The following is a 15,583-nucleotide window of genomic DNA, read 5'->3' on the forward strand; positions in this document are numbered from 1 at the left end:
GTAAAACTTCTATAATCTACTATGCCAATACATCTGAGAGCATCCAGAAAATATCTAGCATCTGAAACCAAACACTGATTTGCCAATTAAATGCTCACCTTACACTTGATATCATTTCTTATAATGTCATTTTGCCTTAATTTTTTAAAGTGTCTTTGATATTATTTTAGAGGTGATGTACAGAGGAGTTATAATTACATAAGTTAGATAAAGAGTACATTCTTTTTGAACAATGTCAAATCTCCACTCACTCTCTCTATTTTTCCCTCCCACCCCACCCACAAATTGTATATTCTATTATCAAAATAGTGTCTAGTGAATATCTCTGCTGTATTTGTTCACCCATTTTCCCACTATTTCTGTGCCCTCTAACCCCCACTCAGAGTTTTATAAACAAACAAGGAAAAGAAAACAAAAACAGCTGCAAAGGATGACAACCTCTTGTTCCCATCTACTGGGATTTGTTTTTATATTACTTTATATGATCATATGCAGAGAGCTGTTGAGACATTGTGAACCTCTCATGAGAATACCCTCCTTTATTCTCACTCTGTGTGAATGCCTTATAGAATTGATCATGTCCAAATGTATTTCTTCATTTATCATACAGTATGTTTACTTGTAGATTTATGGGCATATTCTATTTACAACAAATCAGGAAAATCATGCAACCTATGTTTCTTTGCTTATTGCACTTAATATAATTTTTACAGTCCTTCCATTTCCTTATGAATGATACAATATCATTCTTTCTGACAGATACGTAGAATTTTATTGTGTATATAGACCACATTATCTTTTCTACTCAACCAAGAACCACATGATCATGTAGTAGATGCAGAAAATGCACTTAACACTATTCAACATCTCTGGAGAAGCTGGGAATCCACAGAACATTCTTCAATATAATGAAAGCTGTGTATGGCAAAACTATGACCATCATTATACTTAATGGCAAAAATCTAAAACCATTTTCCCTAAAGTCAAGAAGAAGGTGAAAATGTCAACTATCTCCACTTCTCTTTAATGTAGTACTGGAATACCTAGCAAAAACAATAAAGCAAGAAAAGTTTACAAATGGGGAAAAAAGTAAAAAAGAATCCCTCTTTGCAGATGGCCTTATAGATCATGCCCTCAAGTTACTTGAGCTGATCCTAAATTTCAACAAAATAGCATGGCCTAAAATAAACCTATGGGGTAGGAGTTTGGCCTAGTGGTAGAGTGCTTCCCTAGAATGCATGAAGTCCTCAGTTCAATTCCTCGGTAACTTAACTTAAACAGGTTACTAAGAAAATGGTAGGAAAACTTTTCTTCTTTTGAAGATTCAGCACTGCAATTCTAGCCTCCTTTATCACAACTCACTATATTATGGTCAGCTATCTCTCCCAAATATATAGTCTTCAACTACTGACATATGGTGTCTCATGTCTGCTGAAACAAAAATTTTAAAGCCTTAACATATTAATTCTACATTAAGCAATCACTACACCAGTTCAAGAAATAATGTACCCACTACCTGGAGAATGTAACTGTAATCCCTCTACACATCACATTATCCTGACAATAAAATACAATTTAAAAGAACTAAAAAATATCACTACTCCAAATTTTCCAAAACTAATGTAACAAAAGCCAAATAAAATAATAACAATAATCAGCACTTACCCTCAATGCAGACATCCCTCAATGTATACTGATTGATGATGTACACCTTGATATTTTCTTTTTAATTAAGACATTGATTAGAAAATAATTTCATCCAACTGACTAATATAATGACATCTTCCATTCCTCATTCCATATGAATGTTAGGTAAACTGAAAGCATCTGTGATTATATGGAGTTTAACTTATCAGTCTTCAAGATATATTTGAAAAAGTTCTGTACAAAAAGACCTGAAATTATAAAGAGCCAGAAACACAACAAATTAAAGAAAGTTTGGACAAATGGGACTGCATTAAATTGCAGAGCTTCTGAATGGCAAAGGACATAGCTAGCATAAAAGAAATGCAAATCAAAACAGCTCTGAGATTCCACCTCATTCCAGTTAGAACGACCATGATCAAGAAATCCATTAACAACAGATGCTGGCGGGGCTTTGGCTAGGAGGGATTGCTACTACTCTGTTGGTGGGAGTGTAAACTCCTTCAGTCTCTATGGAAAGCAGTATGGTGGTTCCTCAAAAGACTAAACATAGAGCTTCCCTATGACCCAGCAATTCCACTCCTTGGCATTTACCCAAACGTCCAGAAACAAGGACATATGAAAGGCACTAGCACAATGATGTTCCTTGCAGCACTATTTACAATAGCAAAGATTTGGAACCAACCAGGATGCCCCTCAGTTGATGATTGGATCAACAACATGTGGTATTTATATGCAATGGAATTTTATGCCGCCATCAGAATGACATCACCCCTTTGTAAGGAAATGGAAAGACTTGGAAAAAAAATTATATTAAGTAAAGTAAGCCAGATCCAAAGGAACATAGGCTCAATGGTTTCCTTCATTTGTAATACTTAGTACAAACCTAGAACTCTCCTAGCAAGGGATTACAATAGCTTAAACCCCAGATACATAAGGCCATATAGGATGAGGCCAAATTAATAGATCTCCAGGATAAGAAACTCAGAGTTTAATTATGAGAGACTGTTGTTCTTAATGTACTGTTTTTTCTATCTTCTCTTTTGTTGCCCCTTCGTTAATCTCATATTGTTACAGTATCTGTCTTTATTATCTGGTATATTATATACATGCTTATTTGAAATAGGAGGGGATAAAAGATGAGGGGTGGGAATGGGGGAGGGAAATGGGAACAAAAACATGAGAAGGGCTATCAATGTCTGAGAAGTAATGCGGCTTCTACCTGACAAATATAGAACTGTAACATTAAAATAAAATTTTTAAAAAAAGATCTGAGTTTAGATGTCAATACAAGATAGTTGCAGTAGTCAAGGGATCGTATTAGCTTAGACTACGATGCCACCATTGTATTATTGTAGATAAGGCAAGGATGAAAAGCAAGAATTTGTATATAGAAGTGCTATATCCATAAACTTACCATCTAAATTGAAACTCCTTTGTACAACTACTCAAAGGTGATAAAACATAGTACACACATTCATATATATGTATAATTTTTAAAGCAATTTGAAAATGCAATCAATAAAGATTTGGTTGATTAACTTGATGTACAAGGTCTAAAAAAGAGATGGTATCATAAAAGACTTTTAAACATTTTTGTTTGAGGAACTGTATGTACAATTGTTCTAGTTCATACATGCAGGTATTTACTAAAAGAGAAAAGATGAAGAAAAAAACATCTAAATTTTGATTATCTTATTTCATATACACATGAGTTATAGAAGCAAGATATAAGATACACAGTTCTATATTTTAATTGGGATACATTTTCAATCAGAGGTATAAAGCTGAGTTATATAGGCATATAAAATAGTGTATATTCCTACATTACATAACGAGTCAATAAACACCTTTACCACAGCAATCTTACTCAGCAAGAATTTCTTAGAGTAGTTAATTTTAACTTTATCCAGATCAAGTATATACTTGAGGAAATGCCCATCATCTCTGGTCATAAAGGAAATGAAAATCAAAACATTGCTAAGATTCCATCTCACCACAGTTAGACTAGCCCACGTCATCAATCGGAATAACAAATGTTGAAGAGAATGTGGGGGAAAAGGAACCCTACTGCACTGTTGGTTGGAATGTAAACTAGTAAACCACTCTGGAAGACAATCTGGAGATTCAAAAAAAAAATAAAACTAACCGTAAATCTTCCCTACCACCCAGCCATAACATTCCTGGTCATCTACCCTGAAGATAATAATACTAGAAGGATACTTGCACATCCATGTTCATTGATGCACTTTTCATAATAGCAAGCTATGGAAAAAGCCCAGATGCCCCACAATGGATGAGTGGATCCAAAAATGTGGTACATATATACAATGGGACTTTGCATAGTCATTAGAAAGAATATTATGTCATTTGCAGGACATGGGTGGACCTAGAAAAAAATCATGTTAAGTGATGTCAGCAGAGTTCAGAAACACAAAAAATGAGTTTTTTCTGTTATACGTGGAAGCAAGATTTAATATACACTGGAAAATAATAAATTATATAAGACAGTAGATATTCATGTACAGTGAGACCAAAGGAGGCTATTATTAAGATGAACAGAAAGGCACATAATGCTAATGTGCATCTGATCATAATAAATAATATTTATTTTTTGCCAGTCCTAGGGCTTGAATGCAGGGCCTACGCACTCTCCCTGGGCTTTCTTAAGGCTAGCACTTTACCACTTGAGACACAGTTCCACTTCTGGCTTTTTTCTGCGTATGTGGTTGCCAAGGAATGGAACCCAGGGCTTTCCCCAGGCAAGCACTCTACCACTAGGCTATGCTCCTGGCCTCACAAAAAATATTTATTAAAATGAGCTCCAGAAAACACAAATAAGAAGAATTTCTTTCAATGATGCTTTTGCTTGTTTTTTTTTGTGTATGTATGTCTGTCCATTTATTCTTACCAGGTTGGTTACTTCTTTTATCGAATTTTATTCTCAGAGTGATGTAGAGAGGGGTCACAGTCACATTCGTGAGGTAATGGGTACATTACTTCTTAAACATGGATACCACTTCTCATATTTTCCTCCTTCTTTCCCTCACCCACCCCTTCCCAATCATCTTGTTTTTCTCTTCTCTTCCATATTTCAAATAAATAAATAAATGTATGTACAATAAACCAGGTTCCAACATCACATACAGTAACAACATGAAATAAATCATAAGGGGAAATAGTTAAAAGAAAGAACTTTCCATGGTACACCGAGAAAAACAATCACAAAGATAAACTCCTTGTTTCCATATCCTGGAGTTCATTTTGCTTGGCCACATCCTATATGGCCATATGTACATAGATTTTTAGCTATGTGATTCTCTGCTAGGAGAATCCTAGATGTGTACGAATTATTACATATGAGGGAAACCATGGAGCCTATGTTTCTTTGGGTCTGGCTTACTTCACTTAACATGATTTTTTCCAAGTCTTTTCATTCCCTTACAAATGGGGCGATGTCATTCTTTCTGATGGCAATATGGAATTCCATTGTGTATAAATACCATATCTTCGTGATCCATTCATCTACTAAGGGGCATCAGAGTTGGTTCCATATCTTAGCTAGGAAAAATAATGCAGCAATCAACATGATTGTGATATTGGCTTTACTATTTCCTTGTTTCTGGACGATTGAGTAAATGCCAAAGGGTGGGATTGCTGAGACATAGGGGAGCTCTATGTTTAGTCCTTTGAGGAAACCTCCATAGTGCTTTCCAGAATGGTTGAACAAATTTATCCTCCCACCAACACTGTAGTAGCATTTCCTCTGGCCACATCCCTGCCAGCACCCGTTCTTATTAGATTTCTTGATAATGGCCATTCTTACTGGAATGAGGTGGAATCTCAAAGTTGTTTTGGTTTGCATTTCTTTTGTCCATAAGTGTTCATCATTTCTTCGTGTGTCTATTGGCTATTGTTATTTCTTCTTCAGAGAAGTCTCTCTTTAAGCATTTAGCCCACCTTTTAATGGGATGGTAGTATCAATGGGGATTTGCTTTGGAGAAACTCAACTTTTTGACCTGTAGATATATTTGAGATATGAGGCCCTTGTCTGTTATACAGCTAGTGAAGATCTTCTCCCAGTCTGTGGACTTTCTATTTAACTTGCTAGCTATGTTCTTTGTCATTCAGAAGCTCTGCAATTTAATGCAGTCCCATTTGTCCAAACTTTCTCTTTAGCTTGTGTTTCCTTGCCTTTGTTAAGAAAGTTTTGACCTGTCCCAAGTAGCATAGTGGATCTCTTATTCCTTCCTGTAAATTTTCATGGTATCTGCTTTTACCTCAAGGTCGTTGTACCATTTTGAATTAATTCTGGTGCACCGTGATATATAAGAATTCATATGTAGTTTTCTACAAGTGTTTAACCAATGGTGTTTGCCAGCACCATTTGTTGAAGAGGCCATTTTTCTTCCATTCTATTTTTTTGCTCCCTTATCAAAAAAGATTAGGTGGCCATAGATCTGTTAATTTCTGGGTCTTCAATTCCATTCCATTTGTCCTCCAGCTTCTTCTTGTGCCAGTACCAAGTTGTTTTTACTAATGAATCTCTGTAATAGAGTTCTGAAGTTTAGTATTATTATTCTTTCAGCACTGTTCTTTCTGCCAAGGATATCTTTTGCTACATGGGGTTATTTATTATTCCATATGGAGTTTTGGATTATTTCCTCTATTTTAGTAAAGAATGACATTGGGATATTGATGAGTATTGCACTGAATTTGTAGATAGCCCTTGATAAGGTTTCCATTTTCTCCATGTTAATCCTTCCAACCCAGGAGCATAGGAGGTTTTTTCTCTTCCTTAATTCTGCCTTAATTTCCCTTTTCAGGTTTTTAACATTCTCATCATAAAGGTCCTTTACTGCCTTGGTTATTTGCTAAGTTTTTACATTTTTTGAGACTGTTTTAAAAGGAGTTGTTTGATTTCTATCTCATTCTTCCCGTCGTTGGTGTACAGGAAAGCCATTGATTTTTGAGGGTTAATTTTATACCCTGCTACTTTGCCAAAATTTTATATCAGCTGCAAGGAGGGAAACTTTTACTTCATCTTTCCCTATTTGGATCCTCTTAATTTTGCATCTAGCATTATTGCTTTAACTAGGATTTCTAATACTATAATGAAGAGAAATGGAGAAAATGGACATCCATGTCTCATTTCTCATTGTAGAGGAAGTGCCTTTTTTCTTTTCACCATTAAGTATAATACTAGCTGTAAATTTGTTATACACACCCATTTTTATACTGAGGAATGTTCCAAGGATTCCTAGTTTCTACAGAGGTTTTATCATAAAGTGGTATTATATCTTATCAAATGCTTTCTCTTTTCTGGAGATGATCATGGGGTAATTGTCCTTGCTCCTGTTGATGTGATGATATATTAATTGACTTGTGTATATTGAACCCACTTTATACCCCTTTGTTGAATCCTGTCTGATCATAGTGTATAATTTTTTGATGAACTGTTGAAGTCAATTGGCCAGGGTTTTGTTGAGAAGTTTTATATCAATGTTCATGAAAAAAAATGGGTCTTTCTCTGATGAATCTCTTTCTGGTTTCAGTATCAGGGTTATGCTGGCTTAAAAAACTAATTTGGTCGAGAACTTTGGATTTCAATATCATTGAAGAAATTTGAGGAGTGTTGGCATGAGTTCTGCTTTGAAGGCATTATAGAACTCAGCTGTTAATCTGTCAGGTCCTGGGCTTTTCTTGGATGGGAGGTCTCTTTTTTCCATTTCTTGAGATGAATCTGTTAATTGGTTTAGATCTTCTTGGTTTAGCTTGAGTATATCAATATTTGCTAAAAATGCATCCATTTCTGGGGCTGGGAGTTTGGCCTAGTGGTAAGAGTGCTTGCCAGCATGCATGAAGACCTGGGTTTGATTCCTTGCTACCACATGCATAGAAAATGATGGAAGTGGTGCTGTGGCTAAAGTGGTAGAGCAATAACTCCTTGAGAAAGCCCAAGTACAGTGCTCAGGCCCTGAGTTTAAGCCCCAGGACTGACAGAAAAAAAGAAATTCACCCATATCTTCCAGATTCTATAGGGAACTGGAGAAAATAAGATGAGGGAAGGGTTTAGGGAAGGGAAATGGGAACAAAAACATGAGAAGGGTATCAATGTGCACCTTCTATCTGGTGTAACCCTTCTATTAATTACAATAAAATGTATTTAAAATAAAAAAAAGATTTGCAAAGCATGATATTCTACATCTTGGTAATTTCTGTCATGATATTACCATTTTCATCCCTGATTTTGTTTATGGAGTGTACTCTACTTTTTTGTAAAAATTTTTAAGGATCTCTCAATTTTGATATTTTCAAAGAACCCACTCTTATGTTTGTTGACTCATTCTATGGTTTTTATTGGACTCTACTTCATTTAATTCTGATTTAATTTTAATAATTTTTTTCTTCTACTAGATTTGGTTTTGGTTTCTTTCTCTTTTTCCAGGAGCTTAAAGTGCATCAGTAAATTGTTGGATTCACCTTTCTCCAGTTTGTTAATGTAGGCAATCAGAGCTAAATTTTCCTCTGATTATTAAATTTATTGTGTCACAACAGAGTTGATATTTTGTGTGCTCCTTTTTTCTTAAACATCATAAAATGTTGAATTTCTCTTCTAATCTCTTCCATGATCCACTTGTGATTCCACAATGTGTTGTTGAGTTACAGAATTTTCTATTTTGGCATTTTGGTGTTGAGTTCCAATTTTGTGCCATTATGGTCTGAGAGAATGAAATGAATAATTTCAGTGTTTCTGAATTTGCAAATAATTGATTTGTGAAGTAAAATGTGACCTAATTTACAAAATGTTCAGTGTGCTGTTGAAAAGTATATATATTCTGGTGTTCCTGGGTGGAAGAATCTGCAGATGCCTGCCTTAAGTCTAATTGGTCTACACAATTGTTCAATTCTGAGGTTTCTCTGTTGAGTTTTGTTTGTTGATCTATCTAGATTTGACAGTGATGTGCCACCAATGATCACTCTGTTTGGATTTATGTGCATTTTAGTGTCAGTAAAGTTTGTTTGATGAAGTTGGGTGTTCCTGCATTTGGTGTGTAGATATTTAGAATGGTTATGCCCTCCTGAAGAGCAGACCCCTTTATTAATATACAATAACCTTTTTGGTCACTTCTCACTAATTTTAGTTTGAAATTGAGTTTATCTGATAAAGGGATGGCAAATCCAGCCTATTTATGGGGCCTGTTTGCCTGATAGATTCTATTTCAGCTTTTTACTTTCAGAATAAGTTTGTTCTTTTACTTTTTTTTTCTTTTTTTGGCAAGATGTGGCTCTTGAAGACAGCAGACATATTGATCTTGCTTTTGATCCAAACTAGTCAGTCTGTTGTTTAACTTGGAGTTAAGTCCATTCATATTGAGAGTTAGGATTAAAAGGTGTTTCTTAGTTCCTGCCATTTTATCTATTTCATTAGTGCCTGTAAGTTGTCAATTTTTGATGTAATTACAAATATTTTTATTATAACAAATGTTTCTCCTCAATATTTTAATCATCTGTTTTTTAAGGATTAGAAATCTTAATTTCTACCTAGTCCAGTTTATTTGAATTTTCCTTTCCTGCCTTATTTTATTTAGAATGTACTCTCTACTCAAATACATATTAGTAAACTGGGAGACGGTAGTACACACCTGCAATCCTAGCTACTCAGAAAAATAGGTGGTAAATTGTTATGCAATCCAGGAGACCGTAGCTTATGCTTGTAATCATAGCTACTCAAGGGTGCTGAGATCTGAGAATCAGGGTTCAAACTCTGCCTAGGCAGGAAAGTCTGTGAGACTCCTTTTTTTTGCAGGGGGGGGAGTTGTGGGGCTTGAACTCTGGGCTTGGGTGCTGTCCCTGAGCTCTTCAGCTCAAGGCTACCGCCATACCCTTGAGCCAAGGCCCACTTCCCGTTTTCTAGAGGTTAATTGGAGGTAAGAGTCTCAGGTCCTTTAGTACATGGGCTGGCTTTGAACCGCGATCCTCAGATCTCAGCCTCCTGAGTAGCTAGGATAAGAGACGTGAACCACTACACCTGGCTAGGTTTGTGAGACTCCTTTTTCCAATAAATCACCAGAAAACTGGAAGTGAAGCTGTTATTCAAAGTGGTACAGTACTAGCTTTGAGTAAAAAACAAAACAAAATAAAACATTAAAAAATACTGTTCAGCAATCATGCCCTGGCCAAAACTTCAATCCCTACAACCAAACAAACATAAATAATAAATAAAAAATATGGATTATTGTTCATATATTCCTTCCTTGTATGACTTGATTTTCTCCATGTTTATTTAAAAAAAGACTTTTAGCTAGATCCTTTGCTTTTAATTTTTTAAAACATGTGGAATTGTATAATATAAAATTATTCATCTTCATAATGAATCATCACAGTGTCATTACGAAACAATTATTTTTCCACTCCCAAATTTGTGGTATTTGATTTATTTAAAAATTTTGTGTAGGCCAGGAGTTTGGCCTAGTGTTAGAGTGCTTGCCTAGTATGCACAACAACCCGGGTTCAATTCCTCAGTACCACATACATAGAAAAAAACCCGGAAGTGGTGCTGAGGCTCAAGTGGTAGAGCTCTAGCCTTGAGAAAGTCCAATGACAGTGCTCAGGCCCTGAGCTCAATCCCAGGACTGGCAAAAAATAAGTAAAAAAAATTATATTATAAATACAAATTTTTCTTCTTTTTCTAGCATATATGACTTATCTATTCTTTGTTATGTCTTTGTAATATTTTGATTGTTCTTTTTCATATTTTGTGAATATTGTATGTTCATTCTTTTAATAAACTTTAGGATAATTTTATCAAAATAAATAGCCATTAGGAATTTAATTATGATGCTTTCAAAATTATAATTTGGGAAGAAGTGGCAATGTTGTAATAACCATTCCTTTTCAATAAAAAATAATGTGAGCTCTTGAAAAATACTTTGTTCCTGAAGATCGTTCATGGTATCAATACAGTTTTTCCCATCAATATCAATAATTTTCTGTGAAAAGTTTAATATGTTAAGGATTCTATTCTTTGTTTAAGTACAATATATATTTGTCTTCATTTTTACACTTCACTTTTATTTTCCTCAAGAAACAGGAAAGTACATGGCACTCAACATTCCATGGGGGCAATCATACATGTTTTATGGGGCCTTTATATCCCACATACTTTGGATTACCAAGAAAATAAGAACTATACTTAAATACATGCAGCCTGATTGATTAGAATTATTTGAAATTTACCTACAATAATCTCTCATTCATATAATCATATAAGTTTGTACAATATTTGTTCTATATATGAACCATTTAGAAACATATGTCCTTAGTCTCTATGTTTCTTTCTGAAGATTATACATACTTAATGAAGAATTCAAGGGTAGAACTCATATTTCACTATGAAACCACTGCTTTTTATGCTGTACCATCTTGTTTGGTAATAAATATATTATCAACTTTTCAGCCTTATAAGTAAGTTGGTATTTTAAATATACCATTAATAATTTCATATTCATATGGACAAAATAATAATGAAGCCTTATATATTGATGGCATTAATAATAACCATTTTTTAATTACAGTATCACAAATACAGTCTTAGGTGCTAAGCAGTGATGACAAGAGAGTGAAACTAAGGTTATATATATATATATATATATATATATATATATTTACATTTTTTTGTTGGTTCTAGGACCTGAATTCAGGGTCAAGGCACTGTCCCTGAGCCTCTTTGTGCTCAAGACTAGCTCTCTATCACTTGAGCCACAGTACCACTTCTGGCTTTTGAGTGGGTAATTGTAGATAAGAGTCTCACAGGGACTTTTCTGACCAGGCATGAATCACCAGCGCCCAGCTTGAAGGTGAGTTTATAATATGTTAAAAAGGGATAAAGTTTGTGATCAATTAGGAAATATATATGCACCTAAGGACATTCATTAACTTTAGTATTTATTTATTTTTAAATAAGCTGTTTCTCTTTACTGTTCATTATTAGTGTACAATATATACAAAACCAAAACAAAAAAATTCTCATCCTCAAATCCATTGTGGTTCTAACCCAAGACCCTGCACAAACCCAACCAATTCACTGTTTTCAAAGAAAACAACTGATGCCAAACAGGTGAAGAGGACTGGGAAGGGGAAAATCATTTCAACTGGGAGGGATTTAGAGGTGGCTGGCAGGGTAAGGACGTCGAAAACCTCACACTGACAAGGTTCCAATGAGGGCAAGGATCAGGTAAACTCCCAAAGGCAGTGCGTGTAGTGTGACTTGTGAGGCTTGCATAGATGAAAAGTTGGTCTTGAGTGTTTTAGGGAGGAAGTCTCCAGAATGGTTGTAAGCAAGGCCAGACCAACACCACTGGCTTTCTTGCTGCCAGCGTTTTAAAACTTTAACTGGACACAGACATGAATTTGCCATCATTGGACCTAGCAGATCCAGAATGCAGATTTGGGTGTTGACAGGTTGCAAAGTTTTATACTTGAAAAAGGACTTGAGTAATAGAGCCTGTAGTGGGGATGATGTGTGTTCCAGAACTCAATTCCACATGGCTTGAACTCTCTCAGTGCAGTGGGATGTACAATACCCCTCACCATCTCCCTACCCCATGAGAAAGAATGAACTGAGCTGGATGGTTTCCTAAGTGCAGCTGACCCCATGCCTGAATCGTGTGTGCACGTGGAGGACCACAACAAAGCTGGAGGTTCTCCAGCTTTAGGTTCTCAGGCATTATGGCTAATACTGGAAAGGGGTTGGGGACACAGGGTGAATCTCCTCTTAAAGTGAAGCCAACTGGGTCTCCTCTTCAGCAGTCCAGGTACAGAATGTATCCAGTCTCTCTCCTCCTCAGACGTACACATCGATGCTCACCAATAATCAAACCCCTTCCCCCCCCCTGCCACGGAACCCAAACAGATGGGAACTGGGGGCCGGCTCCTCATCAGCTGGGGAAAAGGGAAAATGGGCCTCACAGGAGCCATAACAAGTGGAAGGAGCAAGACTGTAGTCCACACAAGGGTGTGGGTGGGGGCGGGGAGGCGGTCCCTAGGGCAAGGGGGGGGCCCGTCGACACCCAAATGGTAGAAGGCACAGTTGTTCTCATAGCGGCAGTTGCCCTTCATCATGAAATGTCAGCACACAGGACAGTTTAACATGTCTCCACCGTGGCTGTTGCCTCCATCGTGCCCTCGGTGGCCCCTGCCCCATGGCCAGGGCATCATGGCCACAGTGCTCATGAGGGGGCCCTCGGTGGTCATGGCCTCCGTGGCTGGCGGCCATTGTGGGGCCTATGGCCCCCGTGTCCAAGGCCTTTGTGGGGGCTGTGTCCACTTCCACCCATGCCTCCGCCATTGTCTTCGTGAGAACGATGTCTGCTGCCCATTCCCCTGCCAGGGCCTTCGTGAGGGCGGTGTCCACCACCTCCGACATCCTCGTCGGTTTGGGGGGCCTCCTCCAGAGGGACCTCCTCTGGCTCCTCGGAGTGGAGGGAGAGGAGGTGGCTCATTTCCTCCTTGGCCACCTCGGCCTCGGTATGGGTCCTGGACCACCCCCTGCATTGGGCCACCCCACATGGGGTCGCCTGGGCCATCCCAGAAGGGATAGCCCCCCGGGGACAGGGTTGGGAGCCCAAGAGACAGGGACCCACCGGCCCACCAGGGCCTCCGTGGGGACCTGGCATGGGTCTCCCGGCCCAGGGGGGAAGTGCTTCATGCCTTTGGGGTCCCCAGGGCCTCCTGGTGGAAAGCCATTGGCGATTGGCTCCGGGCCCAGGAGTACAAGTGGCACCACCATCTGCTTGATCCTGTCTGAATAGTTGGGTTGCTTTAGCAGTTCCTCTGAAGAGTGGCTGTTCAGGCTGCCCATGATGGAGGTAAGGATTTCCTGGACATTGATGCCTCCTCTTTCAGGGCCTTGGGGACTCTTTTCAGAGCCCATGCTTCCCATAAGATTGGCCAGAAATGGAGGCAGCTTGGAGCTTCCCACCCCATCAGGTAAGCTACCTAACCCACCAGGCTCCAGGGTCTCAACATATATGGAGTCTTGTCCAGAGAACACTCCTCATATAGAGGGATGAGCTTAGGGCAAATGGGCTCATAGAGCTCTGGATCAGGTTCGTGAGGACTCTCCTTGTTCAGGAAGAGCTCCTCAAGGATTCCCTTGTCCCGCTCAGCCTGGATGTAACACTTCTGGCTATTATTGCTGCCAGTAGTGATGAGAGGTGAGGGGAGAACCAGAGATAGAGGACACACCCAGGGCACATTCTCTTCCATATTGTCTTGGTTCAGATTCCAGGCTGTCTCAAATGCATGGCGGGCTGACAGTATCTCATTTTGCTGCCTTGCCAAAGTCTTTGATCTTGTTAATATTTATTCGTTCAGATTCATCCAGTTCAAAAAAGAAACGCTCTCTCAGGTTGCCTTCCTCAGGCCATGTCACCATTTTTCTCTTCCTGCCCTTTCGAGTCAGCTGTCTAGGATCCCCAGGGCTGTCCACTGGCTTTGCATGCAGAGCTCCTGTCTCTGAAGAGGCTGTATCCATGAGCTCAGGCACTTCCACGGGAGGCACTGGAGTGTGTCCATTGACTCAGAAGATGGTGCTGGCTCTGGGGAAGAAGGTTTGGCACTTGGTTCAGTGCTTGGAAGCAGTAGGTGACAGGACCTTCTTTTTCTTAGTTTTGATGCCTGAATTGAGAGCATCCAGAAAGCCCAGACCTTCGATAGGCTGAGAGAGGATGATCTCCACTTTGATCTTTTTGGTGGCATTGGGTGTTGTGTTGAGGGGCTTGTATTTCTTCTCTGCAGGACGTGCAGTGTCTCTTGGAGCAGCTACAGTGCTGTGGCGCTTCAGGGGGATGGGATCAAGATTATATCTGTCAGACACTACGACTGGAGTAGCATTCTTCTTAACAGGCACCAAAGATGGTGTCTCCAGCTCTAGTCCAGTGGAATGGAATTTGGCATGGCTGGGTGCTGTGGTTCAAAGAGACTTGGGCTTCTATTTCTTTTTCCCTGGGACTTTCTCAGCCAGCGTCTCAGCTTTCACCCCAATCAAAGGTCGCTCAGGAGGGGTAGTTCGACCCTACGTTCTTCTTTCCATTTCTTCTCATCTTTCTCAGCAGGCTGGGTGCTACTCTGGGAGCGGATCACAGCCATCTAACCACTGATAAGGGCTGAGCCCAATTTCCGGAGCTCTTCATCCTCGCTTGACTTGCTCAGTTGCTTCACCAGCTTGGCTGTGTTGTTCTGCTTGAGATGGTCCACAGGGAAGGATAGGAGCTGCAGGGTCAGTAGAATTTATTGACCAGTATTTCTGATGGCTGGTTCTGCAGTAGAATGTTCAAGTATGTGCATTGACTCACCATCTTTCGTGCTTCCTTGATCAGACTGAAGATCTTGGAAATCCCATCTACCCTCTTCACTTCCCCATCTTAGTTAAGGAAGCTATCAAAGCCCTTGACAAGTTCTTTGGGGTCTATGGGACCCAAACCCATGATTATGGTTTTATCCAATTTTTTTGCGTGTCAGCACCTTGGGCTCAGCGGGGAGGGGGTAAAATTTGGAGGAAAAAAAAATAAAACAACCAACCAGGACCCAAAACTCAATTATTGGGGGGGGTCTCATTGGATCAAAAAGTCTCTTAAAATGTAAAGGCCAACTCATATTCATCCCCTCCAACCCAACTCCGATTTAGGGAGGGGTGTTGCAGAAAAAATTTTGAGTGAATTCAAAAAAGGAACCGCTGGACGAGTGAAATTGAGTGGGATTAGGAAGGAGTGTGGTTGATTATTTTTGAAGTTATGTGGTGATGGTCCTTCGGCCACAGATTTCAAGTCCCAAGCAGCATGGGCTGGTGAGGTGGGCAAGATAGGAGAAGGGAATGGGCAAAAGACACAGTGATTGGGCTGGTGGCAGCTGTTTTCCCCTTCCCCCCTCTCTAAGG

The 15,583-nt window shown here is 39.0% G+C and overlaps 1 pseudogene; it reads right to left on the minus strand.

The window, feature by feature from the left end:
• Positions 1–12,510: 12,510 nt before the first annotated feature.
• LOC150041165 (serine/threonine-protein phosphatase 1 regulatory subunit 10 pseudogene) lies at positions 12,511–15,134 on the minus strand (annotated as a pseudogene).
• Positions 15,135–15,583: the final 449 nt, after the last annotated feature.

Source organism: Megascapheus bottae, chromosome X (genome assembly GCF_031878675.1).
Source record: "Megascapheus bottae isolate mThoBot1 chromosome X, mThoBot2.hap1, whole genome shotgun sequence".
NCBI classification, from domain to species: Eukaryota; Metazoa; Chordata; class Mammalia; order Rodentia; family Geomyidae; genus Megascapheus; species Megascapheus bottae.